Here is a 24982-nt window from a genome sequence, read left to right on the forward strand (position 1 = left end):
TATAGCTGTTGTGAAAAACAGCAAGGCAGTTCCTAAAAAAAATTAAACATAAAATTATCATATGCTCTAGCATATATATATCTAAGGGACTCAAATAAATTTCTGTGTATGTTCATAGCAGGATTATTCAGAATAGCCAAATGGCAGAAGCAACCTGTTATGGGCTGAATTGTGCCCCCCCAACCAACCAATTTACATGTTAAAGTCCTAACCCCCACTACCTCAGAATGTGACCATATTTGGAGGTAATTAAGGTTAAATGAGGTCACCAGTGTGGGAACCTAATGAATACAACCTCTGTCCTTATAAGAACAAGAAATTAGGACAAATGCACACAGAAGAAAGACCAAGATACAGGTAGAGGACAGCATCTACAAGCCAAGGGGAGAGGGCTCAGAAGATATCAACCCTGTTAACCCTTGAACATCTAGCTCCAGAACTGTGAGAAAATAAGTTTTCTTGTTTAAGTCACTCAATCTATGGTACTTTGTTACAGCAGCCCTAGCAAGCTATCATATTACCAAGTGTGTAGCAACAGATGAATGAATAATCCACATGGGTTATATACATACAATGGAATATTATTTAGCTCTAAAAGGAAGGAAATTCTGACACATGCTACAACATGGATGAACCTTGAAGACATTAAGGTAAGTGAAATAAGGCAGTCTCAAAATGACAAATATCATATGATTCTAGTTGTCCTCCAATTTACAGAGACAAGAAATAAAATGGCAGTTGACAGAGGCTGGATTGTTAACAATGGGGAGGTACAATGGGGATTGTTTAATGGGTACAGAGTTTTAGTTTGGGATGATGGAAAAGTTCTGGAGATGGATGGTGGTGAGTCTTTTAAATGAACTGTTTAATGTTAATTTTTTAAATATTTTATTTATTTATTCACAAGAGAGAGAGGCAGAGACATAGGCAGAGGGAGAAGCAGGCTCCCTTTAGGGAGCCCAATGTGGGACTGGATCCCAGGACCCTGGAATCACAACCTGAGCCGAAGGCAGACACTCAACCAGTGAGCCACCCAAGTGCCCCAATGTTAAATTTTTTTAATGAAAAATTAAGAATTTCTTTTTTTTAGATTTACTTATTTGAGAGAGAGAGAGAGCATACAGGTGTGCATGTGAGCAGGGTAAATGGCAGAGGGATAGGGAGAGGAAGAGGAAAGAATCCTAAGCAGTCTCCACACTGAGCACAGAGCCCAACTAGGGGCTGAACCTCACAACCATGAGATCATGACCTGAACTGAAACCAAGAATCAGATGCTCAACAGACTGAGCCACCCAGGCACCCCAGAAAAACAAAGATTTTCTAATAATAAAATAAAATGGAAACCATATTAGTACAATTAGGAAAACAGAATATTTCTGTTTTATCATAGGTATTTTAAACAGAGAGAAGTTAATACCGGGAATTGGTTACAAGCTGTTGGAGCAACAGAGGGAAATCACCAAAACATTAAAAACTGTGGAAAGCAGGGATCCCTGGGTGGCGCAGCGGTTTGGTGCCTGCCTTTGGCCCAGGGCGCACCTGGGATCCAATCCCACATCGGGCTCCCGGTGCATGGAGCCTGCTTCTTCCTCTGCCTATGTCTCTGCCTCTCTCTCTCTCTATCATAAATAAATAAAAATTAAAAAAAAAAACAAAACTGTGGAAAGCAGCTACTAACCCTGGAGCTGAAGAAGCAAAAGAGAAAATGGTGTTGTCACCCAGAGCCCAGGAACATGCACCCCTGAGGCTGCCATTCCCAGGAGCCTGCACTGGCTGGCCACAGCTTCTGCCCCACTATGCCCAGAGTTACTTCCAGAAACATGGGGAAGAAATGGCTTCTCCTTTTCTCCCACCTTCCAATCTCTTCCTGTTGGAAGAACCTAACAGAAGCAAGCTGAGAATGGATTCTGGGAAATGTAGTTTGCAGAGTTCCAGCCTGGAGAAGCAGAGGGGCAACCTGATTGAATGATGCATTCTATCCAACTCACAGGTCTTGATCAAAGTGTGAGCACACTAAGGTGATCAAAAAGAAGGGAGCAGCAACGTGAAAGAAAATGAAGTTTTGAAACTCACAGGATTCCTTTGGGCATTTTGTTACCTTCTATCAACCCACCTCCAGTTTTCATGGAACTGCCTACCATGGGATTATGTGGGGCTGTCATTCAAGGAGCATGTGGCTTACTATTCCACTGGGGGCAGGGGCGGGTAGACAAAGGACCCAAATAATTCAATCTTCATTCCCTATCCCCTCAGCTAGTGACCAGTTCAGGGATAGGATCCAAGCAGGCCTAGTCACAGCCATTTGGGGGAATTGCTGGGCATAAAAATGATCTCTCACTTTAAGAGATCATGACTGGGACGCCTGGGTGGCTTAGTGGTTGGGTGCCTGCCTTTGGCTCAGCTCAGGTGGTGATCCTGGTTCAGGAATTGAGTCCCACATTGGGCTCCCTGAGAAGAGCCTGCTTCTCCCTCTGTCTATGTCTCTGCCTCTCTCTCTGTGTCTCTAGTGAATAAACAAATAAAATCTTTATAAAAAGAGAGGGGGGGGGAGAGAGAGAGATCATGAGCTAAAAGGACCCTGCAGGCCTGAAGGTGCTGGAATCATCTTTCTTTTTTTTTTTTTTTAATTTTTATTTATTTATGATAGTCACAGAGAGAGAGAGAGAGAGAGGCAGAGACACAGGCAGAGGGAGAAGCAGGCTCCATGCACCAGGAGCCCGACGTGGGATTTGATCCCGGGTCCCCAGGATCGCGCCCTGGGCCAAAGGCAGGCACTAAACCGCTGCGCCACCCAGGGATCCCAGTTTTGTTTTTTTTTTAATTTTTATTTATTTATGATCATCTTTCTACTTAAGGAGAAAACGTTTGATTTTTTTTAGTCACCGTATCAACTACTGGTTAGTGTTGGGCCTGGGATTATTAAAAACCCTAAGAGAGCTTCTTCTGCTTCTTTTAAAAATTGTATCTTCAGGGGCACCTGGGTGGCTTAATCAGTTAAGCATCTGCCTTCAGCTCAGGTCATGATCCTGAGGTTCTGGGATGGAGCCCCGCATTGGGCGCCCTGCTCAATGGGAAGCCTGCTTCTCCCCCTACCTGCTTTGCTTGCTCTCTCTCTCTCTCTCTCTCTCTCTGTCAAATACCTAAATAAATAAATCTTTTTTTAAAAAAATTGTATCTTCAAAGCTTTCTCATGGAAACGCTCATGGATTCAGATCTCCTCACTTTAAGCTTAGGCAATGGACTTTTTTTAAGACCCTAAATTCAGGTTCAACTAGTTCAGAGATTTTTTTGTGTTTCACTCCAGTTATATTCAGAATCTGCCCTCATGGTGCAGGTCCCAGCACTCTGACCCTATAATTATGTGCTTTAGGAGCTTCTGTAAATAATTGTCTTGGATGGAGTCCAAGCAGCTTTTTACGGAGTTCTGATGTGTACAGAAAGGTGTCTCTGTGATCGGCCAGTGTGTTTGTTTGCTTAGTGAGGACAGGGGTCACCAAACCCAAGAAAAACCTAGAAACCACAGCCTCTACCCCTGTCGCTGGGTGAAAAGCAGAACACTGTGTGTACAATCAAATACTTTTGCAATTTCCTGTGCCTATAGTTACTCATACGGTATTTATATAACTGGAATTCTTCCTGTTGCAGGTGCCAAAAACACAAATCAAACTAGGCACAAGAGGGAATTTGTAGGTTTCTCAAATGAATATTTTAGAGAAACCCTCAGGCATGACTGGATCTGGATTCAGGAACCTCTCTCTGTCTCTCGAAGGTCACATCTTCTTTTTCCTGAGAGTACCATGTTGTAACTCTGCTCAGGCATTTCAGGCAAACCCAGGACCAGCACTTGGTCAGAGCACACCTGGAGAGTGGTGCACCATTTGGGAAGTCATTCTCCAAGCAAGGAGTGAACGGGTACAAGGGGACACAGGTGATGATGCGCCAAAGAAGGGGTGGTGGGAGTCATCTGACCCAGAAGGAAGAATTTTATTATTGATATTGTTTAGAATCACCTGCACTTATGATGATAAACAGTTGTCTGAGTCTGAGTCAGTTGTTACCATTTTTGAAATTCTCTACACATATTACACATAATTATCTCCTCCCCTTCATCTCTGCTCCCTGCACCCAGGTTCCTGCCACCCTGGCTTTGGCTCATGTAGGAGTCCCTCCCCTCACTCAGCATATTTCCTTGATGGGCTTATCAACTCCACAGCCTCACTTACCACCTCCTGGATGGTGGCTTCCAAATCTCTCTCTCCCTTAGCAACACCATCAGCTGCCTGGAGGACCCTTCCCTTTAAACCTCCCACTGTGCCTGAAATGAACTCCACCTTACTTCTCCTCTCGTGCTTCTGATCTCAACAAGATCCGTTTCTGTAACAGGCAGCTAAGAGAACTATCCAGAATGCATCGGTTGCATCCCTAGACTTTAAGGCAAGTCAGCAAGGGCTTCCCTCAAGCTGCCTCTACTTAGGGGCCTCTGAGACAAGGCCCTGCACTGGACATCCTCTGGGGCTGACTCAATGTGACCTTGACATTGACATCGACATCAAGTTGTCTGTTCACAGGTCTCCTTCACAAATGTCCAAGATATGGGGCCTACACTCTCGCCAGCCACCTCCCAGACAAGAAAGGGATCAAAGTGCAAGTCTCATTCCACACTTCTTCCCTTTTCCTCCCATCTGGACTCCTGCTTTTGTGGTGCCCAGGTCCAGAGGAGGCATTCAAGATTGCCTGAAGAGGTTCTCTGAATGGCCTCCTGTGTACAGCTGGCAGGCCCTGAGGCCCATGTGGGGCAGTGGAGGCAGGGTTTGGGAGTTAGGGGAGCCCTACAGAGCATTTCTGAAATTTATCTCCAAACCTCACCACAATTTCAGTAATTTCAGGGATTATTTAGATTTATTTCCACAACACCACAACTTTTATTCCCTAATCATGACAAGGCTAGTCTGTGCATGATACTCATTAAAATGTTTACCAAATGTCCAACAGTCTTTTTTACATTTACACACTCGCCTATTCTTTCCAACCACCCTGTGAGGACTGGAAGAGTTATTTCCCCACTTTAGAGAAGAAATTAATATGACTTCACTTTGATCCCACAGCTGGCAAGTTGGGGAGCTAGGACCCAAACCCAGACCTATGCTCCCAAATCTCATACAATGCTCATTGGAGAGAAAGATGTCACTACCTTGGGCAGGACTATTCCACTCACAAGATGCCTCCTTCACTGGCCTGTCCCAGCAATCAAATTAGCACACCTACAGAATCACCCCTTTGAGTAACAGCTGAATTGTTATACATTGGCTGGCTGGTATAATTCATTTATCAGATTGCCTCCTGAGATCACAGAACCAAGGATGTGGGCATCTTGCCAGGAAGAAAAGGAAAATACTAGCAAGCTGCCAAATGATGTGTGGCAAAGGGAGACTTGCAAAGTGGGCCCTCGTCGGAGACTGAGCACTTTGGGGCATGGGAATTCCTAGAGTAGCACCAGAACAAGCAAAAGGACATTGGCTTGCCTTCTGGCTATGTCTAGATTCTTTCCCCACACAAACAGGGTCAGAGGCCAGGGGCAGGCATGACCCCTCTAGCTGCATTCACCCACCAGTAATCCTAAAGTTAAGTTTTCTCAGCAGGAGAACAAACACAAAGAAGGACAAGAGATTACATATGAGCTTGTCACTCTTTCCTAAAGTCACTGACTTGTCTGACTCTGTCATGAGCTTGAAGAGACATCAGCTCTAACCATGGTGCATTCAAACATTCCCTGAATACTCCCTGCTGGATTCTAGGGAGCCAAGGAGACATGGCTGGCTATACCTTTCAGTCCATCACTGATTTTCCAGCCTCTTCTAAAACTCCAAATTGCTTGGTCAACCTGATGCTAAAGTTTCTGGACCTAGGATTCATTGGCTCCTGGAAAAAAATGAATAGAACTCTTTCATGGTTTTATTTATGACCGGGAATTTCTCTGGGGAATAGTCCCTTTCTTGGCTTCAACAGATACCCACAAAATAACCCACTGCTTAGGTCATTATCAGAGCACTGCGGCAATGTTATTCTTCTGTGATACTTCCAATAATACACGCTGTGCTGGAAATCCTTCCCATATGCAACAGTAGGTTCTATAAAGGGAATGGTGCTTTAATGAACCAACCCTGTAGTTCAACTTTCTCTATATAAGTTACTTTTTAAAATGAGGACTAATTTTATTCACATTTGGTAACAGGAAGCAAGAGCTGTCAACACGGATAGTTAAACATGTCATAAAGGCTCTAAATAGCACTTGAAGCCAGACACAAGATTCCATAAAGCTGATGCCTTAATGGAACCATTCTTCTCTTATTATAAAACAGTCTCCACATTGATAAACATGTTGTCAACTGTGGCAAAGAAACATGGGTTTTGGTGTTTGTTTTTTTACATAGCAGCACAAGTTGCCTTGCAGGAAGAACTATTTACATTATATTTTCAGATTAATATTAGATTGGTATATTTTAAGCAGTGTTTTAAAGAGTGAGAGCCTGTTTTCCTCTTCAGAAGTAAGATTAATTCACACTGTTTTAAAGAAATGAACCCAATCTGGTTTGATGGCTTCCCTGCTGGTTGCTAGCTGAACTGAGGGTTTTAACAGTTCATTTGGAAACTCAACAAAATCTCCCATCCAAGTACTAACCAGGCCCGACCCTGCTTAGCTTCCGAGATCAGACGAGATCAGGCACATTCAGGGTGGTATGGCCGTAGACAAAACTCAACAAAATCATAGCAAGCGAAGTAATACAAAATTTCCTATGCAAAGATTCCTGATAGCATCTGTACTTAGCTACTTTGCTCCCTCTTCCTTCACTTTTCTCCCCCTCCTGAAAGTTTTTGAGCTCATGGCAGGGATTCACCTCGCAGCCAGCCCCACAAGGATAGTTGGCTTCTTGAACAACCGTCAGGCAATTATGGAGTGACTACTGGGTTGGGCTTTACTAGAGGAAAAATACTAAAATCTAACCATGAAGCCATGACTGACAAAAAGTAAGTAGAAAGGAACAGAAGATGATAGGTAATTAAGTAATGAAGTTCTTACTCCGAGGGCTATTTGAATCTAGAGAACCGAGATGGCAATGTTGGTTAGATTATCATAGTAGATTTGAAAGAGATAAAAATTAAGTTGGACCTTGAAAGAAGATGGTACTGATAAGACCAAAGCCAGTACCATTAAGAGGGGAAAATATTTAAGTAAATAAATAAAGTACCAATTCTTACAACCTATTTCCAGCAAATGCTTTCTTGTTATGAATTCTCTCATTTAATCTTCAGAGCAACCCATTTCACAGATGAGGAAATGGAAGCTCAGAGAGTTTAAAGACCTTGGACAATGATGGAATCAGATTTGTCCGCAACGTAAGACCATGTTGTTTCCACCACACCACATATATCACCACCTCAAGATGTGCACAACGGCACTTTTTCTCTTCTCTTCATGAAAACTCTTAATATTTTGGAATCGTAAAACTTGAGTAATAAGGTTCAGGAAGAGCCATCCCTTGAGTGTACCTAGACTCTCAAAAGGTAAACATGATTTGTTAGCTGAGTCAGAGAAGACCAGTCATTCATCTAACTCAGAGTGTGTCCCAAATCCCCAGAGTGGGATGAGAAGTAGGGGACTTCTACAAACTAGAAGCAAAAGATCTGAGAGACCAAAAGGAAAACCTCTACTCCCCAAGTAGGAAGAGGCAAGGAAATGTCTCGCTTTCTAAGAAAGGTGACCCAATGCTAAGAGACTCCAGGCGAAAATGGGATCCCCATTGAAGCCAACTGGCTGCCTGAGAGACCAAGTCTGCATTATTACACATTGAGTCACAGGTGACATAATTCAGTTTAACCATAGGATATGTGGTACCCAGGTTCCAAAATAGCCCCAATGATCCCATCTCTTAGATTCACATTCCTGTGTAGTCCCCTCCCATAGTGCACTAAAGTTGGTCTGTGTCACAATAGCACCTAATGGAAGGGATGGGATGTCATTTCTGAGATTAGATTACACAAGACTGGCTTCTGTGGGCTCTCTTTTTCCCCCTCCTCCCTCTCCTCCACCTTCTCTTTCTCCTTCTCCTTCTTTTCTCTCCCTATCTTTCCCTCCCTCCCTCTCACTGAAGCATCCCCTTGGAGGGGCCACATGGTAAGAAGCTTGACAATAACCATATGAGTGAGCTGAGAAGCATATTCTTCAACCTGAGTCAAACCTTAAGATGACTCTCGTCTAGGAGACAGCTTTACTGCAAATGCATGAGAGATCCTGATTCAGAACCACCAGAAGCTAACCTGCTTCTAATTCTTGACCTCAGAAACTGATGGGATAATAAATATTTCCTGTGGTAAGCTGCTAAATTCTATATTAGATTTTAGACAGCTAATAAAGGATAGAACAGGCCATAACGATCAGGTAAATAAGATGCTCCTGATCAGCCCAACAGAGGAAATGACCTGTGTGATTCTTCTGCCTCCAGGTCTCAAAGCTCACTCCCCTGTTCCGTGCTCTACACGGGCTATTTCTTCTGCCTGGGGCATCTTCCTCTGCATGTCTCCCCATCTGCCTTTCAGGGCAGGGCTCCAACATTACCTCCTCAGGGGATCACCCTGGATCTCAGCTCACTGAGCTATTCTGCCTTCTAGGACCCCACTTTCCCTCCCCACCCCGTGCTTCCCTTTATCACAGCCATGATTTGTTATGCCTATTTACTTATGTCCACTCCACTAAACTGTGAGCAACTTTAGGGCAGGGCTAATGCTAGCATCTAGCTAAGAACTTGGCACCTAATAGGTACCCAGGAAGATTTAGAGAGGTTTTGGGGAGCTCAGATACATAGAAAGCTCCTGAAGAAGAGAAACAGTCAACTGCAAAGCAAATAGTGACTGGCTTGAAGACAAAGGAGAGAATCTTTGGGACACACAGGAAAGGTACTTCTTCCCAGAGAAACCAGGGGCCAATGCAGGGATCAAGGCATCTAGGCTGCCTGCCTCAGAGTAGAAACACCACTCAGAGTGGGCTGAGGAGGGTGACTTGGGGCCCAAGGCCTGAGACTGGGAAGCCAGCTTAGGTCAGGACACAGCATCCAACCAGACCTGGACGTCCTGCCAACCCCATTGACCTTGGCCTAGAAGCCAGACGGTCTTTATTTAGGATCCAGACAGAACAGCCAGGAGGGAAAGGAGCCAGGACCCAGGTGTGAGATCAGCAGGGTCAGCCAGTCTAATCTAGGACCAGGCTTTGGTTAATCAGAAACTAGGTTTCTAGAAGATGCTTAGGTAGTAAGGCAGTGGGGGAGGAAAATCACGCATGGGAGAAGTTTCACATTTGTTTCCTTTTTAAGATTTAATTTGGGAAAACAAACTTACAAAAAAGGGATTTTTTTTTCTACATCAAGATCAAGACACAGGGATAGTGAAGGAGGCCATCCTGGGAATGAAAATCCTCCTAGATCCCAGTGCCACCCTATTTAACTTCAATGTGCACAAATACCCTACACCCAAGTGTGTAAGGTCATTATTACCAATAGCAATGGCAGCAACAGCCCACTGATAGTCTGAGACCCAGGTGGGGCACTGCATATACGCACAGATGGGATATGCCCTATTTATATAAATCGCTTCCTCCAGCAAGCCAAGCCCTCCATGATGAACCCAGCCCAACTCCAATTCCCAGCCACAGTCCTCAGGAAATATATACCCTTACATCCCTCATCAGGCTCCTTTTTGAGACCACACTGATTTATATTTACACCTTCTTTCAGTGAGAGTACTTTAAGAACAAGAGAAATCAGGTTGTAAATATTTTCCCTAGATCACTTGTTTTCTTCCTTTGTACATAGTATTTCTTTGCCCTACAGAAAATCTGCATCTCTATAATCAAATGTATCAGTCCTTTTTTTTAAGCAGTCCAAGTTTTAATGAAACCTCTTCATAACCAAATAACATGTTTGTTTGTTTGTTTGAGTTCTCCCATGATTTCTTCTAAAATGTTTACAGTTTCATTTTTACAATCAATTTTATTGAAGTATAATCACATACAATAAAATGCACCCAGTTCAAGTAGACAGAATGCCAAACGAGAATTGTACAGCGTGTCCTCTAATTCTGGCTTCTTTCACTGTGTATGTGAGATTTATCCCTGTGATTGTTATGCATCTTCCTTCTTTTTTATTGTTGAGTAGTATCTCAATGTATGGATAAACCACACTTCACTTATCCTCCATCTGCTGCATATTTATTCCAGTTGGGGTTATGATGAATACAGCTGCTTGGCTTAGCTTTGTTTTGTTTTGTTTCTGAGGATTTAATTTTTTTCTGAAATATTTTATTTATTTATTTGAGAGAGTACACAAGTTGGAGGGTGGTGGGGTGCAAAGGGAGAGGAAGCAGAGTTTCCCACCAAGCAAGGAGATTGATTTGGGGCTTGACCCCAGGACCCTGAGATCCTGACTGGAGCCAAAGGCAGATGCTCAACAGACCAAGCCACCCAGGTACCCCTTAATTTTTCTAATAAACTTAATTTTTTAGAGCAGTTTCACGTTCACACCAAAACCGAGTGGAAAGTACAGAATTCTCATATATGCCTGACTGCACACATGCACAACTGTCCCCACTGTCAACGTCTTCTGCTTAGTGGCACATTTGTTATCACTGATGAACCTACACTGACACATCTTTGTCACCCAATGTCCATAGTTTATCTTAGGTTTCACTCATGGTTGTGCATTCTGTGGGTTTTGACAGATGTATAAAGGCCTGTATCCACCATTATAGTTTCACTGCCCTAAAAATCCTCTGTGCTCTGCCTATTGATTCCTCCCTCTGTCACCCCATAGCAATCACTGATCTTTCTACTGTCTCCACAGCTGTACCTTTTCTAGAATGTCCTATAAATGGAATTACAAAGTATAAAGACTTTCGGATTGGCTTATTTCACTTAGTAAAATGCATTCAAGATTCCTCCATGTCTTCTCATGGCTTGATAGGTCATTTCTTTTTAGTGCTGGATAATATTCCACTGCATGGATGTACCACAGTTTATCCACTGATCCACTGAAGGACATCTTGGTTGCTTCCAGGTTTTGGCAATTATGGATAAAGCTGCCATAAAATCCTGTGTGCAGGTTTTTGTGAGGACATGATTTCAATTCTTCTGGGTAAATACCAAGCATAACTGCTGAATCATGAGGCAAGAGTATGTCTAGTTTTGTAAGAAACTGCCAAAATGTATGCCAAATAACTGTGCCATTCTGTATTCCCAAAAGGAATGAATGAGAGTTCCTGTTGCTCCACATCCACATTAGCATTTGATGTTGTCAGTGTTTTGGATTTGGGTCATTCTAATAGGTATTTAGAGGTATCTCTTTTTAATCGGCATTTTTCCATTGACATATGACATTGAACATCTTTTCTTATGCTTACTTGCCATTTTTATATCTTCTTTGGTGAAGTGTCTGGTCAGATCTCTGCCCGTGTTTTAATTAGATTGCTCATTTCTTATTGTGAAATTTTAAGAGTTCTTTGTATATTTTGAACAGGAGTTCTTTACAAAATATATGTTTTGCAAGTATTTTCTCCCAGGCTGTGGCTTGTCTTCTCATTCTCCTGATTTGGCTTATCTTTTTGCATTTAAATCTTTGATCCATCTGGAATTAATTTTGATCTAAGGAATGACATTGGGAGTCCAAGTTTTGTTTGTTTTTTGCAGATGGGATAATCTAATTATCCCAACATGAAGTTGTTTTGAAAAGTCACTTTTATATTAAATTCTTACATGTATTTGGATCTAAAAAACAGAATGAAAAAAATTAAAAAAAATTAAAAACAGAATGCTTTTAAGTCTGTTCCTGGGGGTTACTGAAAACAAGAGGTGCCTATATACTTCCTACCACTTCTCCAAATATGATAAACTATATGCATGTGTTCAGCATATCCTAGAATTTATTGTAATAAATGGTTGTATAAGCTATATTGGGCTGGAATTTTTCCAAAGATAAACTGGGGTCTCCCTGCAAACAAAGACCATTAGCCTGGGAGCTCCTTAAACCTGTCTACTTTCTCAAACTGGTCATTCTCTATGGGCAGCAATCCAGTTACCTCCTCTATCAGGGGGCCAGATAAGGTAAAATATTTATCTCCCCATAAGGAGAAAGGACCTTTTTGATCCTATTAAGTGGGAATGCCCTGGGCAGAAGCTCTATCCCTCTGAAAATCACCAGAGACCTGTTCAATACACCTGGCCACTCCTTCCTCCTTGTTGACTATTTCTTAAAACTGCTCCTAGCCCTGAGGCTCCCTGAGGAGAAGATGGCACTGTGTGCTCTGGCCAAGTAAGAATAAAGACCACTTCTGTTTGGTGTCCACTGCTGACACTCCTCCTGCCAAGAAAAAAACAAACAAACAAAAAACAAACAAACAAAAAACAAAACTTGCAGGTAAAGAGTGGCCTCCTCTCACCCACAGCCAGGCAGCTCAGGTCAGGTACACTTTACCCTGCTCAGGGGCCCCTGCAGGAAGAGTAGATCTTCAGCTTGATCTCTCTACTTCCCATACTGTAATCCCCCAGCACTGCCTCTGCTTTCCCAGCATACCAGCTGCTGCCCTTCCCATCTGGGCTTTTCTCTCCCTTTCTTTCCCTTTGAACGATTTTTTTTTTCTTTTCTAAAAATAAGCTTGCAGCTCTCCTTAGGAGGGCTGAAGAATGGAACTGAGCAGAGAATCTTCTAGGTAGAGCAGTTATCTCTGGTGGGACAGAGCAGAGGATCATGAAATAGAACTCAGCTGAAAACCAGAATTGTGGAGGTTCAGTACTTTTAAGATTGCCACAAGTCAAGGGTACTCACTGCTCCCCAGACATTGTATTACTAAATGTTCATGATTAATATTTCATTGAGAACATGAACTAATAAATTAATAAAGCATGCAATTAATTAATTGTTCCCTCTTAGCAACCCTAGCTTATTAAAGGTCTGTAGCCTCAGGTCTCCACTCTGGGGCTCACTCCACTGGTAGATCCACTGGGCTCAGGTGTTTGAGGGAGATGAAGGAGCCAGCACCTCTCTTCTGAGTCCAACAGTGAAAGGGCCCAGAGCAGGGAAAAGAGCTGGGTATTGAGGGTTATCAGAGGGGTGGGGGGATGGAGAGTCATTTCCAGCTCTGATGCTCCCTGGTAATTTCACTAAAGTCTGCCTTTCCTTATCTCCACAAGGATGGTGGCAATTCCCCCTCATGGGATTATCTTGAGAATGAAATGAAATTGCACATAAAGCCAAGTATCTGTGACATAGTAGAGGCTCAATAAATGGAACTTATTATTCCAATCAAAGTATCCAAGACTCATTAGAATGACCTTGCTTTATTCATGGAAAGTTTTGTTAAATTAGCACTTTCTACTCACTATGGTGATGATTCTTGGCTGAAAATCACATTTTTATAAAAGATATCAGGTACCTTCTCCCTACTTCACATTCACTTACTCCTTCCTTCCCTCCTTATTACTCCTCTGACAGCACTCTGTCCAAGCTACCACCTACAATAGCCTTCTAACATGTTTCCTATTTCCTTTTTTACCTTCCTTCCAACCAGTATCCACATTGCAAGAGTGATCTTTTGAAATTGAAAACTGAATCCTTGCACTACTCTGCTTAAAACCCTCCACTGTATTTCCGTCTCACTTACACTAAAATCTTTGTGGTGACTTGTAAGTGCCTACCTGAGCTGACCCCTGGCCATCTATCAAACTCCACGTCTAACCAGTCTTTCCTTGTTCACTCTGCTTCTGCCCCCACTGCCTTCCTTTTCCCTTAAACTCACTCAGGGCCTTTGCACTTACTATTCTGGAAAATGCCCTTCACCTCTGTTATGGACTGAATTGTGTCCTACCAAAATTCAAATGTTGAAGCCTTAACTCCCAGTACCTCAGAGTGTGATTGTATTTGAAGATAAGGTCTTTAACTTGATGGGATGAGCACTAGGGTGTTAAACTATATGTTGGCAAACTGAATTTAAATATGAATAAATAAATACATGCATACATATAAATAAATAAAATGAAGATAGGGTCTTTGAAGGGGAGATTAAAGTAAATTCAGTCACATGGGTAGGCCCTAATCTTATATGACTGGTGTCCTGATAAGAAATTAGGACACAGGCACAACAGACTAAGGGACAAGTATATGAGAAGGCAGCCATCTGCAAGCCAACAAGAGAGGCCTCAGAAGGGCTGGCTGTGTGGTTCAGCAGTTGAGCATTTGTCTTCGGCTCAGAGCGTGATCCTGGGATCTGGGGTCAACTTCCGGATTGGGCTTCCCAGGAGGAGCCTGCTTCCCCCTTCGCCTATGTCTCTGCCTCTCTCTGTGTGCCTCTCGTGAATGAATGAATGAATGAATGAATGAATAAATAAATAAATAAATAAATAAATAAATAAAATCTTTAAAAAAAAGAGAGAGAGAGAGAGGTCTCAGAAGAAACCAAACCTGTCAACCCCCCGGGGTTAATCTTGGACTTCTAGCTTCAAGAACTGAGAAAATAAATTTCTGCTGTTTAAGTGACTCTGTATTATTTTTGTTATGGCAGCCTTTATGGATTATATTGTTTCCATACAATCCCCATCTTCACATGGCTGCATGGTTGCTTCCTTCTTATCACCCACAGCTTTCAACATAAATGTCGTGTCCCTGGAAACTATGACCATAACCACTCAGTCTAAACTACACTCTCCCATCATTTGTTTTTCTTTGTAGTAAAAGTTTCATAGTACAAAATTATTTCATTAACCAGCATATTGTCTAGAATATAAACTCAGCCAGAGTTGGCTCCTAGAGTGTCTCATTGCTCCACTGGGACAGTATACTTGGCACAGGGTAGGCACATGGAAAGTATTTATTGGATGTCCACAATGCCAAGTGCCAAAGAGACTACAAGGACAAGTATGAAATGGTTCCCAACCTGGGGAAGCGTGGTCTCTGTTGTGTGCCAGGAATCATGCCGCTCAGAATGCACGGGATTGAAGAGTGGACAGGGCATGATCTGCAGAAGCCACTACAACTGTGAGAGTATGGGCAGTGCCAGCAGTTCAGAGGGACCTGTGCCTGCAGGAAGAGGTGGGACAGCAGGGGAGAGAGGTAGACAGGGACTTCACCACGACATGCCAGGCCAAGGAAGCTGAGCTTTCCTCTCCCTCTCCCCACTCCTCTTCCAGTCGCTCTCAATCTCTCTCTTTCTCATTCTTCTTCCTCCTCTTCTTCATCTCCTTCTCTCTTTCTCTGATTCTCTCCCTCTCTCTTATCCTCTCTCCCCCCACCACTCAATCTAACTCTCTCTCTACCCCCCCGCTTCTCTGATAAGGAAGAAAAAAATAAAATCAACCTGAGTTGTGTTTTGAGAACAGAATGATATAATATATGTGAAACATCCACAAAAGTGTTGGGTCCCTAATCAATAAAAATTACTTGAATATAAGTTAGTTGCATAACTATAATAAACATTTCATTACTTGGACCAGAATGGATGGTATACTATTTCTAATCATGCCCACAATTTCCCAATTTATCTCTTCTTCCATGACCTACCTACTACCTACCCACATGTAGCAACTGACTACATTCTGTGTACATATCTTCTCTTTGCCCATATAAGAGTAGAATCAAGCACACACTTAATTTATAGAAATTGAAGGCATCTGGGTGGCTCAGTGGCTGAGCATCTGCCTTTGGCTCACGTCATGATCCTGGGATCCTGGGATCAAGTCCTGTATCAGGTTCCTCATGCGGAGCCTGCTTCTCCCTCTGTCTATATCTCTGCCTCTCTCTGTGTCTCTCATAAATAAATAAATAAAATCTTTAAAAAAATTTATAGGAATCAAATGATATGAGTGGTGGAAGCACTCAAGCCTAAAGCAATCCCATAGTGCAGCTAAAATTATTTTAACAATTTAAAATTAACTTCCATTGTTTTTGGAGAGAATATTTGCATGACTTGAATCCTCTTAAACTTTTTCAGATATATAGTCTTGGCCCAGAATCTGCTCTATCCAGTAAATGTTCAAAAGAATGTATATTCTGCTGTTATTGAGAGAAATGTTTTATACAAGTGTCCTATGCAATTAGGATGAATTGGTTGATAGTGCAGCTCAAACCTGTATATCCTTGCTGATTGTTTGTCTACTTGTTCCATCAATTATTTAAAGAGGGGTATTGAAATCTCTGACTATAACTGTGGATTTGCCTATTTCTTCTTTCCAGTTCTAACAGTTTTTCCTACATGTATTTTGTAGCTTTATGTTAGGGACATAAATATTTAGGATTGTTATATCCTCTTGAATTGGCTGCTAATCATCATAAAATGACCTTTATCCCTGATAATATTTTTTGTGCAGAAATCCACATTGTCTAGTAATAGAGCCACTCCCAATTTCTTTGACTAGTGTTAGCCTGGCATATCTTTTTTCTCCAACTTTTTATTTTTCTTTTTTAAGATTTTATTTATTTATTTATTCATGAGGGACACACACAGAGAGAGAGGCAGAGACATAGACAGAGGGAGAAGTAGGCTCCATGCAGGGAGCCGATGTGAGACTTGATCCCGGGACTCTGGGATCCCGCCCTGAGCCAAAGGCAGATGCTCAACTGCTGAGCCACCCAGGCATCCCACCATCTTTTTACTTTTAAGTCTTTGTGTCTTTGTTATATTAGTAGGTGTTGGAACTTATACATTTTTAAATTTTCACAGCTTACCTTCAAATAATGCTATACTCTTTCGTGTGTGTGTGTGTGTGTGTGTGTGTATATATATATATATATATATATATATGAAACCTATAATATGATATTTTCTAACTTCTTTGCATGCTTGGTAACCTTTGATGCCAGACATTGTAACTTTTATCTTATTGAATTCTGGATGTTTTTGAACTCCTATATATATTTTTGGCCTTTGATCCGGGATGCATTAAAATGTCTTATTAAATGCATTTAATAAACTAACGTTTTGTCCTTTCACACCTCACTTTTAAGATACATTATGCAGGACCAGAACAGCGTTTAATCTAGGGCCAATTTTTCCCCACTCATGAGGCAAGACCCTTCTGAGGACTCTACCCAATGCCCCGTGACCTGTGGGGTGTTCCACTGTGCTGCTGGGAATAGGCACTATTTCTGGCCCTATGAGAATGCCGTGTGTTGTTCCCTCTAATTCCATGAGGCAGTTTTGTTGCCTCCCTCAGGTGGTTTCCTCATGTGATTAGTATTCAGCTGGAAACTTTAGGAGGACCCTCTAGGGTTCTTGATACTCTGTCTCCCACATTCTGGCTGCCTTGGTCTCCCTGAATTCTCAGCTGTGTGTCCACACAACCCATGGAGTCTACAAGCTCTGCCCGGTTTCCATCTTCCTTTGGAATAGCTGGGAACTCTCTCCAGGCAATAAGCAAAGGCAATAAGCTGAGGCAATTACATGGCTCACTTTGTTTCTCATCTCTCAGGAATTATGGCCTTCCATTGCCTGATGTCAAGTGTCTTAAAACCACAGGCTTATACACTTTGCCTGCTTTTTTAATGGTATTTCTGATTCTTGGTACTCCCTGTTGTTTGGAAGTAAGTCTTACAGAGCTAAAATTATGGAAAAGCTGTGAAAACAACTTCAAGTCCTTTCCAACCAATGACAAGAGGAAAAACAAATTGTTTAGCTGTGGCCAAGAAACTGGATGGCGATGGTCTTACTGACATTCTGGACGAAGACATGAAAGGATTGAGGACAGAGGGAAACATTCTAAGTACAAAAAGTTCTTAGTGTCCTGTATTTTTGGGAGATATAGGGGCTTTCCAAGGTAATTTTGACTAGGGGGTGTGGGGTTTTCCCTTCCAGCACTGATCTTTGACCCTAACCCCAAGTATAATCAGACTCCCCGGTCCTGTTCTCCATTTCCCTCTGTTCTCTCAACTATTAGGCAACCTAAGAAGATATGGCCTGGAGTAGAGGCTGGAGAAGGTGAAAAGTGGCTGAACCAGTTCTCCCCACCCCAGACTCAAAGACTTGTGAAATAAAGCTGTTATCACTCTTCTCCCTAACAAACATTTGTCAAGTGCTGCTTCTCAGGGTATTGCTGCCAAACCAGAAGTTTATCCTTTTAACCTTTGGCCTCTGACCCTGGCCACTGACCTAGTGCTAACTTCTTGCCAAGTGCTGTGGGGGAGAGATAATATCAAGTACCTACTTTGGCTCTGGGGACCAAAAGACCAAACAAGCACATGTGAAATCATTAAAGAACTCCCTAAGGGTAAGTCCTAGATTTTAATCTCCAGACTGAAAGGGCCTGTCCAGTACCCAGCCCAAAGAATGTAGGAACCCGATCACCACCAAGGCACTTTGTCATGAAATTTCTTAAAACCAGGGATAAAAAAAGGAAAGACTAAAGATTAAGAGAGCAAAAAACATGTTATACATGAAATACCAGAAGTAGAACTGGAGTCAAACTTCTCAGAAATTAATGGGGCAATGGCTTCAAAGTCAGAAGCTTGGTTGGCTTGGTCAGTAGCATGTGACTCTTGATTTTGGGAGTGGGTTCAGGCCCCATGTTGGGTGTAAAGATGACTTACAAAGAAAATCTTCAAAAAAAGTCAGACGGAAACGATTTTCAAACCAGACTCCCACATTTAGACAAATTAAATATGAAGATAAAATAAAAGCATGCATAGTAACAATAATAATACTTCCTATACACCTTTTCTTTGGCAGCTGCTGATATACTTCAGCAAAATGAAGCAGCAGGGAAAGAAAGAAAGAACATGAGATCCAGGAAACAGGTAGGGAGCTGCGTAACACCAGGATGAAAATGGTGCAGCCAACAGAGCAACTAGTTCCTGTTGGGGCAGGAAGATGAAAGATTCCAGGAGGGAAGTCTTCAAGGAGGCAAAAAAATGGAGTTGCAAGGTATGATATTTAAACATTTAGAACTAAGATGTCTAGGCCATCAACAGATGTGATGTAGTATGTGGAAAAAATTAATGATAGTAATGATAGGTATAGAAAATTAAACCGATTAGAGGGAAAGTACAATTGTTAGCTCCAAGAAGAGTAAAAAGTTGTACAAGAAAAACACGTACACCATTTGACTTTGCAGTGGACAAAACTGACATAGTCACAAGAAAAATAATTGCCAGGTTAACTCAAAGACCATGATAGGTCTGGGAAGCTACAACAGGGAAAACACAGTGGGGGCGGTGGTGGGGGAAGGTGTGTGCAGAAGTAGAGAAGAGCTAAATCTGCATCTGTTATAGCAAGAGTGTTCAAAATTAATCAACCAAGAAAAGCAACATGAACTGCTATTATTGAGAAATATGGAACTAAAGAAAAAATAAGATGCTGAAAGCAGTTATCTCCAGAAGCAAAAACGAGAAGACAAAATTAAATGGGGGGTTTTTCATCATAACTTTCCAACACTTCATATTTACTTTATAACAACTATGCGTTCACATTATTTGTTTTATTGTAGTAAAATATTCAGAGCGTAACATGTACCATATTAACCATTTTTTCAGGGTATGATTTGATGCCATTAAGTAAGTTCACATTATTGTGCAACCATCACCACCATCCATCTGCAGACCTTTTCCCTCATCCCGAACTGAAATTTCATAGCCACTAAACAGTAACTCTTCAATTCTCTCTTCCTCTAGTTTCTGGTAACCACTCTTTTACTGTTTTCTCTATGAATTTGACTATTCTAGATCTCTCTTATAAGTGGGAACCATACAATAATTGTCTTTTTATGATCTTTTTTTCATTTAGCATAATGTCTTCATTATGTAGCATGTGTCAGAATTTCCCTCCCTGCAGAGGCGCCTGGCTGTCTCAGTCAATGGAGTGTCTGACTCTTGATCTTGGGGTTGTGAGTTTGAGCCTCATGTTGAGTGTAGGGATTACTTAAAAATAATATATAGATATAGATATATCATATTTTGTTTTTTCCATTGTTAATAAGAAAGCCACAGGTCCAAGATGGTGTCACTTAGACCCAGTTCCCAAATCAGGGCTAGCTACACAATCTAACTGCAGTTTCAAACTCCCCCAAGGTTGCACTTGGTGTTTGTTTTGTTTTTAATACTTGCCATTTTAATGAGTGTGAAATAATATCTCATTGTGATTTTGATTTGCATTTCCCTAACGATTAGTGATGTTGAGCAGTCTTTTCATGTGCTTATTGACCATTTGTCTATCTTCCTCAGAGGAATGTCTATTCAAGTCCTTTACCCTTTTCTCTTAATTGTTTGCCTTTATTACTTTGTAATAAAAACAAAGAATTAATGTTAAAAGCAAGATCCTCACCCCAAGGACACCTAAAAAAGCAAGATCCAAATGCCAATAGGCAAGTTGAATTTCAAAGCAGGGGTCCTTGGTAAGGCCCTTACATGATTCTTAAATGGAAGACGGGTACTTCTATATTACCACAAATTGTTGAAGTCCCAGGCATTATCCAGACAAAACTTAAAAAGCGTGAACGCTTAACTCAAAAAAATCTACACATTTCTTTGCAAGTTGTCTTCCTCTTTCTAATACCCTTGTCCTGGAGAGTAGGAAAAATTTGGATTTGTTTTTTTGTTCTGTTTTGTTTTTTTCCTAAGCCTCCAGGGACACACTCCTGAACTGGGCCCTAAAGGATGGTGTTTTCTACAAGCAAACTGTTGACTTGTTCTGGGTTAAAATCCATTTCTTTTTTTTTTTTTTAAGATTATATTTATTTATTCATGAGAGATACACAGAGAGAGGCAAAGACACAGGCAGAGGGAGAAGCAGGCTCCATGCAGGGAGCCCGACGTGGGACCCAATCCCGGGTCTCCAGGATCATACCCTGGGCTGCAGGCGGCGCTAAACCACTGCGCCACCAGGGCTGCCCATAAAATCCATTTCTTTAACCTCCTTATCTATCTCCAACATTAGCTCTGCTCTCACTTGTGTATCTAAGTAGAACCTTTTATCCATAAATACGTTACACAGAGTGGCTGCTGGAAGTGGTGTTCAGTGCAAGATCAAACCTGCATTAGAGAGCATGAGGCCATCTGGGGCTCAGGTGTAAGAGCACACTTGTCTTCTGGGCACCACATCTTCATAAGTTCCTCCAAAACTCCCTACCCTCTGACCTCTTGTGGTAACTATAGCTAATATTCAAAATCCACCAAAAAACCGTTGAGATGGCATAGAACAGAGGATGATCTTAAAGACTCTGGAGTCAGACTACCTAGATTTTCATCACAGCTCAGCTACTTGCTAGTTGAGTCACCTTGATAAATCCTCTAACCTCTCTGCATCTCAGTTTCCTCATCTCTAGAATGTACCTCAATAAGTTCTAAAGAGGATGAACTTAAATATGTGTGATGTGCTTTCAACAATGCCTGGCACACGATGATGCTGCATAGATCAGCTCTAAGATGACTGCCATCATGGCATCGAGTTATCCAGAAGGGCAGTCACTCCACTGCTACCAATGATGTCTTCTGAGGAGTGGGATTTAGGAAGGGAGGTTGAGGAGAGGACCTTAACTTCTACTTCATGCATTCCTGTATTGTTTGAATGTATTACTTTTTATTAAAAGCAGAATAGGAAAATAAATAAACAAAATGGCATCTGGTTAAGAGAATGTAAAAGAATCCCTCCCAACTAAAATAGCTAAGAGGATACAGAAATTCAAAACAATCCTAGGGCGTCTGACTGTTAGTAGAACATGCACCTTTTGGGGTTGTAAACTTGAGCCCCACCTTGGGGATAGAGTTTACTTTAAGAAAATAATACTATCCAAACATTTAAAACTAATGTTGCCAGGACACCTGGCTGGCTCAGTTGGAGGAGCATGTGACTCTAGATCTCGGGGTCCTGAGTTTGAGCTCCAGGTGGATAGTAGAGATCACTTGTAGAGGCGGTTGAGCCTCTGCCTTTGGCTCAGGGCGTCATCCCAGAGTTCCAGGATGCAGTCTCACATCGGGCTTCCTGCAGGGAGCCTGCTTGCCCCCCCCCCCAACCCCCATGTCTCTGCCTTCTCTCTGTCTCTCATAAATAAATAAATAAAATCTTTAAATAAATAAATAAACAAAACTTTAAAAATAATAAAACTAATGTTGCCAACGCAAAGCTTGAAACTCATGACAAATTTTCTTGAAACTCATAACAAATTTTCTGTACCTCTAAGACTAATAAAGTCGCAGTGTGCAGAAGGGTGGCATCAGTGTTTCATTTACAGTCCACTCCTCCACAAATAGCTACTATGGTCTTTTCTCTAGCCCATTAACAATTAAAATTCGAGGCCATTACCAACCAGGAAAGAGAGCAGAGTCCCCTCTCCTTCTCAGTGAGCGTATTTGTTTGTGTTGAGAGGAGCATCCAGTTGCAGCCACCCCTACTCCAGCAGTGTCTCTTCCTTGATTCCGTTTTTTAAAAACTACAACTCCCAGAAGACGCCTGGGCAGGAATCGGGGGCTGGAGGAGAAGATGTGCCTGATGCTACAGCATGGTCTCAGCTCCACTCACCTGCCATACCACCATTTTCCCGGAAAAGCGCCTGAAAGCTCAAGAAACCTTCTCTTTGTGCGGGTCTTGGAGGACGTGCTCTAGTCAATGGGAGTGAAGAAGTGTGGTTGAGAAAGAGCAGGCAAATGGCAGTGCCGTGTCACTTCAGCAAACGTGACGGCCAACTCAACCCTGGATCTCCACAGGAACGGTGACTGACCTGGCAGCCACAGGCCAGAGCCTGCAGGGGGCAGAGTCTCCTTCCACGATGGCATCTGAAGAAAGTTCAAAAGGAAAGGGTCACCTGTGAACAGGGTTATTGCTCATAAAGGAAATAACTGTTACACATAAGAACTCTGGCTCCCTCCTGACCGTTCTAGAAGCTTCATTAAATGTAATTACTATGACATTCGCTTTGTCAAAACAGGGAGCTAGAACTATTGTCTTTTTTTTTTTTAAAGATTTATTTAATTTATTTATTTATGATAGTCACACAGAGAGAGAGAGAGAGAGAGAGAGAGAGGCAGAGACATATGCAGAGGGAGAAGCAGGCCCCATGCACCAGGAGCCCGACGTGGGATTCGATCTCGGGTCTCCAGGATCACGCCCTGGGCCAAAGGCAGGCGCTAAACCGCTGCGCCACCCAGGGATCCCTAGAACTATTGTCTTAAAAGGAATACATCTAAGATGGTGCACTTTGGAAACAGTTTGGCAGGTACTCAAAAGGTTAGCATAGAGTTATCCCAAGATCCAGCAATTCCACTCCCAAGTATATTACCGAGAGAATTGAAAATATATGTCTCTGCTAAATCTTGTACACAAATTTTCACGGCAGCGTTATTCACCGTAGCCCCCAAACGGAAGCAATCCAAAGAGCCATCAGGTGAGAATGGATAAACAAAATGGGGTACAGCCATACGATGGAATATTATTGTTCAGTTGTAAAAGGGAATGAAACACTGATATGTGCTACAACATGGATGAACCTTGTAAACATGCTTAGTGAGAGAAACCAGACACAAAAAGGCACGTATTGTATGATTCTATTTACATGAAAAGTTCAGATTAGGCAAATCTTCTAGAAAGATTTGAAAGTGCATTAGTGGTTACCAGAAGACAGGAGGAGAGGAGACTAGAAGTGACTGCTAGCAAATGTAGGGTTTCTTTTTGAGTGAGGAAAATGCTCTAGAATGAGATAGTGGTGATGGTTGTACAACTATGAGAACATACTAAAAAAACACTAAATTATTCACTTTAAATAGGTGGTTGATGACATATACATGATACCTCCCCCCAAACCTGCTATAAAAAAGAAAGAAATGGTCCCCAAATGCTAATGCAATGGTTTTGGGGTAATATGGCTGGATGCCAATTTTTATTTCTACTTTTCTGGTTTTGGGTGTTTGTTTGTTTTTTTCAAAATTTCCCTCCTCTAATGAGCAGCTATTATTTCACCACCTGAAGCTCTGGAATCAGACAGACTCTGCTAGATTCAAATCCAAGCTCCTCCTGAATGAACTGGTTAATCTTGAACAAGTTACTTAATTATATTCTACACCTCAGGCTCTCCATGGAAAATTGGGGGGATGACATTGCTTACCACAGTGTAGTTGTGAGAATTTAATAAGAGAATGCTGTAGAGTGCTTAGATTGGAGCCTAGCATATTAGTAAGTGCTCACGAGGTATCAGTGCCATTTTGTGTTTAACTTTTTTTTTTTTTTTTTTTTTTTTTTTTTTACGTAATCTCCACACCCAGCACGGAGTTGGAACTCACCACCCAGAAATCACGAGTCTCATGCTCTTCGTACTCAGCCAGTCAGGTGCCCCCTGCTACTTTTGTTATCAAGAATATGACAGTAAAATAATGCTAATTTTATTTCCATTTCTAAAATGTAAATTAGCATTTTACAGCACTGTTGCAGATGCTTTACACATTTTAATATATTTAGCCCCCACAACTACCTGGGGAAGTGGGGTACTCTTGGGCCTATTACAAGGTGAAAAATAACTGTGGCATTTGCCAGTGGCATGAAGTGTGTACGTTTTGCAGAAATTTAGGAGCACATAGAAAGCATAGAGAGCTGAGGCAATCAGGGAGGGCTCTGTGAAGAAAGTGGCCCTGCAAAGAAAGTCAGGTTCGCCCTGGATAATCCCACCTGGATGGGAAAGGGTGGTGAGGGCCTTGCAGGTGGAATGGAAGTTACCCAACAAAGAGGTGGAAAATATTAACATTTGTTCAAGGTAGGTGATAAGTACAGATTATGTGTTATATTATTTTCTGTACTTTTGTGCATCTTAAAAATAATTACTGGTACGCCTGTGTGGCTCAGTGGTTGGGCGCCTGCCTTGGGCCCAGGTCGTGATCCCAGGATCTGGGATCGAGTCCTGCATCAGGCTCCCTGCAAGGAGCCTGCTTCTCCCTCTGCCTAGGTCTCTGCCTCTCTCTCTCTCTCTGTGTCTATCATG

The 24982-nt window shown here is 42.0% G+C and overlaps 1 long non-coding RNA gene across 1 annotated transcript in view; it reads right to left on the bottom strand.

Annotated features, from left to right (window-relative positions):
* Positions 1 to 22963, bottom strand: part of LOC112661170 (uncharacterized) — a 143042-nt gene extending 120079 nt beyond the window's left edge. Inside the window, exon 1 of the long non-coding RNA XR_003137477.3 lies at positions 22537 to 22963. This is a non-coding gene — a long non-coding RNA (uncharacterized LOC112661170). The remainder of the gene's footprint in view (positions 1 to 22536) is intronic.
* Between the last annotated feature and the right edge of the window lie 2019 nt (positions 22964 to 24982).

The sequence above is a fragment of the Canis lupus genome, chromosome 23 (assembly GCF_003254725.2).
Source record: "Canis lupus dingo isolate Sandy chromosome 23, ASM325472v2, whole genome shotgun sequence".
Lineage (NCBI taxonomy): Eukaryota > Metazoa > Chordata > Mammalia > Carnivora > Canidae > Canis > Canis lupus.